General features: G+C 37.0%; 1 long non-coding RNA gene across 11 annotated transcripts in view; it reads right to left on the bottom strand.

Moving 5' to 3' along the window:
- LOC127932376 (uncharacterized) overlaps positions 1-4,024 on the bottom strand; it is a 25,441-nt gene extending 21,417 nt beyond the window's left edge. For 5 of the 11 annotated variants that reach the window (XR_008145037.1, XR_008145035.1, XR_008145045.1 and 2 more), the window contains exons 1-3: positions 3,911-4,024; positions 3,282-3,510; positions 2,664-3,107 (exon numbers count right to left, since the gene is read on the bottom strand). This is a non-coding gene — a long non-coding RNA (uncharacterized LOC127932376). The remainder of the gene's footprint in view (positions 1-2,663; positions 3,108-3,281; positions 3,511-3,910) is intronic. The other 6 variants (XR_008145036.1, XR_008145038.1, XR_008145044.1 and 3 more) reach the window with 6 other exon arrangements.
- Positions 4,025-4,397: the final 373 nt, after the last annotated feature.

Raw genomic sequence — 4,397 nt, 5'->3', positions numbered from 1 at the left:
AGAGAGAGAGAGAGAGAGAGAGAGAGACAGAGACAGAGATTGGTTAGAGGGAAGGAAATAGTGATAGACACATGCAGAAAGACAGCTGGATGGACGGGCAGGTAGGCAGGTAGGCAGGCAGGCAGGCAGGCAGGTAGGCAGGCGCGCGAATTACCTCCTCCACACACACACGGATCCCACCCCTCAAAGCCAATCTGGTTCCATGTGTCTGCTACCCAAACCAAACGTGATAGGATTGAGATAACATATTGATAGCTTTTGAATCCATGACCAATCTAAAACCAACACACCCTCATTTTATCTCTGTATGTGTGTGTGTTTTTGTGTGTGTGTGTGTGTGCGTGCGCGACGTGTGCGTGTGTGTGGCCATGCGTTCCCTCAATTCACTTTATTATTCAATCAAACATTTCCTGTCCAGAGTGAGGTGAGGAAGAGAGAGAGAGAGAGAGAGAGAGAGAGAGAGAGAGAGAGAGAGAGAGTGTAGAGATGCATATTCAGTCTAAAAGACATCCAGGAATCACACATGCCACCTGCGTCTACGTCTGTGTGTGTGACTACGGTATGTATAGTAAATGGATGGCTGTGTAAAAAGAAAGAGTGTGTTTCCAGTGTGCAGAGTATAGAAGAGGCGGTGTGCTGTATGTGTCTTGGCCGTTCATATCCCTCAGTGGGTCTGTGCTGTTTTTCACTACAGTAAATCCACTCTGTATGGCTGATGTGATGTGTACATGGAGGTAGAACTGTTTGCTTTTGAAGGGCATCTCTGCTCGGGGAGACGTATGACACACACACACACACAGGAAACCACTGTGGCATAGCAGCTAGAGAGATGCTCAGTTACTATTGACCTGAATAGACTTTCTTGTTCTCTCTCTCTATCGCGCTCTCTTTCTCTCTCCTCTCTTTCTCTCTTCTCTCTTTCTCTCTCCTCACTTTCCCTCTTTCTCTCTCCTCTCTTTCTCTCTCCTGTCTTTCTCTCTCCTCTCTTTCTCTCTCCTCTCTTTCTCTCTCCGCACTTTCTCTCTTTCTCTCTCCTCTCTTTCTCTCTCCTGTCTTTCTCTCTCCTCTCTTTCTCTCTCCTCTCCTCACTTTCTCTCTTCTCTCTTTCTCTCTCTCTTTCTCTCTCCTCCCTTTCTCTCTTCTCTCTTTCTCTCTTTTCTCTTTCTCTCTCCTCTCTTTCTCTCTCCTCACTTTCTCTCTTCTCTCTTTCTTTCTCTCTTCTCTCTTTCTCTCTCTCTTTCTCTCTTTCTCTCTCTCTCTTTCTCTCTCTCTTTTTCTCTCTTCTCTCTTTCTCTCTCCTCCTCTTTCTCTCTCCTCTCTTTCTCTCTGCTCTCTTTCTCTCTCCTCCTTTCTCTCTTCTCTCTTTCTCTCTCCCCTCTTTCTCTCTCCTCTCTTTCTCTCTCCTCTCTTTCTCTCTTCTCTCTTTCTTTCTCCTCTCTTTCTCTCTCCTCTCTTTCTCTCTCGTCTCTTTCTCTCTCCTCTCTTTCTCTCTCCTCTCTTTCTCTCTCTTCTCTCTTTCTCTCTCCTCTCGTTCTCTCTCCTCTCTTTCTCTCTCACTCTCTTTCTCTCTCCTCTCTTTCTCTCTCCTTTCGTTCTCTCTCCTCTCTTTTCTCTCTCCTCACTTTCTCTCTCCTCTCTTTCTCTCTCCTCTCTTTCTCTCTCCTCTCTTTCTCTCTCCTCTCTCTTTCTCTCTCGTCTCTTTCTCTCTCCTCTCTTTCTCTCTCGTCTCTTTCTCTCTCCTCTCTTTCTCTCTCCTCTCTTTCTCTCTTCTCTCTTTCTCTCTCCTCTCGTTCTCTCTCCTCTCTTTCTCTCTCACTCTTTCTCTCTCCTCTCTTTCTCTCTCCTCACTTTCTCTCTCCTCTCTTTCTCTCTCCTCTCTTTCTCTCTCCTCTCTTTCTCTCTCCTCTCTTTCTTTCTCCTCTCTTTCTTTCTCCTCTCTTTCTTTCTCCTCTCTTTCTCTCTTCTCTCTTTCTCTCTCCTCTCTTTCTCTCTCCTCTCTTTCTTTCTCCTCTCTTTCTTTCTCCTCTCTTTCTTTCTCCTCTCTTTCTCTCTCCTCTCTTTCTTTCTCCTCTCTTTCTTTCTCCTCTCTTTCTTTCTCCTCTCTTTCTCTCTCCTCTCTTTCTCTCTCCTCTCTTTCTTTCTCCTCTCTTTCTTTCTCCTCTCTTTCTTTCTCCTCTCTTTCTCTCTTCTCTCTTTCTCTCTCCTCTCTTTCTTTCTCCTCTCTTTCTTTCTCCTCTCTTTCTTTCTCCTCTCTTTCTTTCTCCTCTCTTTCTTTCTCCTCTCTTTCTTTCTCCTCTCTTTCTTTCTCCTCTCTTTCTCTCTTCTCTCTTTCTCTCTCCTCTCTTTCTCTCTCCTCTCTTTCTCTCTCTCTCTTTCTTTCTCCTCTCTTTCTTTCTCCTCTCTTAGAATGTACCTGTATATATTTAGAATGTACCTGTATATATTTAGAATGTACCTGTATATATTTAGAATGTACCTGTATATATTTAGAATGTACCTGTATGGATTTAGAATGTAACTGTATATTTAGAATGTACCTGTATATATTTAGAATGTACCTGTATATATTTAGAATGTACCTGTATATATTTAGAATGTACCTGTATATATTTAGAATGTACCTGTATATATTTAGAATGTACCTGTATATATTTAGAATATACCTGTATATATTTAGAATGTATCTGTATATATTTAGAATGTACCTGTATATATTTAGAATGTACCTATTTTATAATGTACCTGTATGTACCTGTATGTATTTAGAATGTACCTGTATATATTTAGAATGTACCTGTATATATTTAGAATGTACCTGTATATATTTAGAATGTACCTGTATATATTTAGAATGTACCTGTATATATTTAGAATGTACCTGTATGGATTTAGAATGTAACTGTATATTTAGAATGTACCTGTATATATTTAGAATGTACCTGTATATATTTAGAATGTACCTGTATATATTTAGAATGTACCTGTATATATTTAGAATGTACCTGTATATATTTAGAATGTACCTGTATATATTTAGAATGTACCTGTATATATTTAGAATGTATCTGTATATATTTAGAATGTACCTGTATATATTTAGAATGTACCTATTTTATAATGTACCTGTATGTACCTGTATGTATTTTTGAATGTACCTGTATATATTTAGAATGTACCTGTATATATTTAGAATGTACCTGTATATATTTAGAATGTACCTGTATATATTTAGAATGTACCTGTATGGATTTAGAATGTACCTGTATATATTTAGAATGTACCTGTATGGATTTAGAATGTAACTGTATATTTAGAATGTACCTGTATATATTTAGAATGTACCTGTATATATTTAGAATGTACCTGTATATATTTAGAATGTACCTGTATATATTTAGAATGTACCTGTATATATTTAGAATGTACCTGTATATATTTAGAATGTACCTGTATATATTTAGAATGTATCTGTATATATTTAGAATGTACCTGTATATATTTAGAATGTACCTATTTTATAATGTACCTGTATGTACCTTTGAATGTACCTGTATACATTTAGAATGTACCTGTATATATTTAGAATGTACCTGTATATATTTAGAATGTACCTGTATATATTTAGAATGTACCTGTATGGATTTAGAATGTACCTGTATATATTTAGAATGTATCTGTATATATTTAGAATGTACCTGTATATATTTAGAATGTACCTGTATATATTTAGAATGTATCTGTATATATTTAGAATGTACCTGTATATATTTAGAATGTACCTATTTTATAATGTACCTGTATGTACCTGTATGTATTTAGAATGTACCTGTATATATTTAGAATGTACCTGTATATATTTAGAATGTACCTGTATATATTTAGAATGTACCTGTATATATTTAGAATGTACCTGTATGGATTTAGAATGTAACTGTATATTTAGAATGTACCTGTATATATTTAGAATGTACCTGTATATATTTAGAATGTACCTGTATATATTTAGAATGTACCTGTATATATTTAGAATGTATCTGTATATATTTAGAATGTACCTGTATATATTTAGAATGTATCTGTATATATGTGTTATAGTACAGCTAATAAACCACACTTTATTTAACAGCATATTTACATTCCTCTAAACTCATGAGATATTCCTACACATGATCAACCATACATTCTAACTATAGACCTGGAACTTCCCAGTGATCCATAATGTTATGTCTAGACTCTGGCAGAAACACTCAGAGTATTACACAACACACACAGACACATGTGGCCAATTGCTTTGACAAATGAAGTAGGTCCATAATACAGAGGGCTGATGTCGGGCTCACAACTCAACTGTCATTTGAGTGACTTGAGGACGCTTTTCTGGGGGGTTTGCTCACATA

The sequence above is a fragment of the Oncorhynchus keta genome, chromosome 10 (assembly GCF_023373465.1).
Source record: "Oncorhynchus keta strain PuntledgeMale-10-30-2019 chromosome 10, Oket_V2, whole genome shotgun sequence".
Classification (NCBI taxonomy): Eukaryota; Metazoa; Chordata; class Actinopteri; order Salmoniformes; family Salmonidae; genus Oncorhynchus; species Oncorhynchus keta.
Note: the sequence above shows the minus strand (reverse complement) of the source record. Positions and strands in the feature narration are given on the sequence as shown.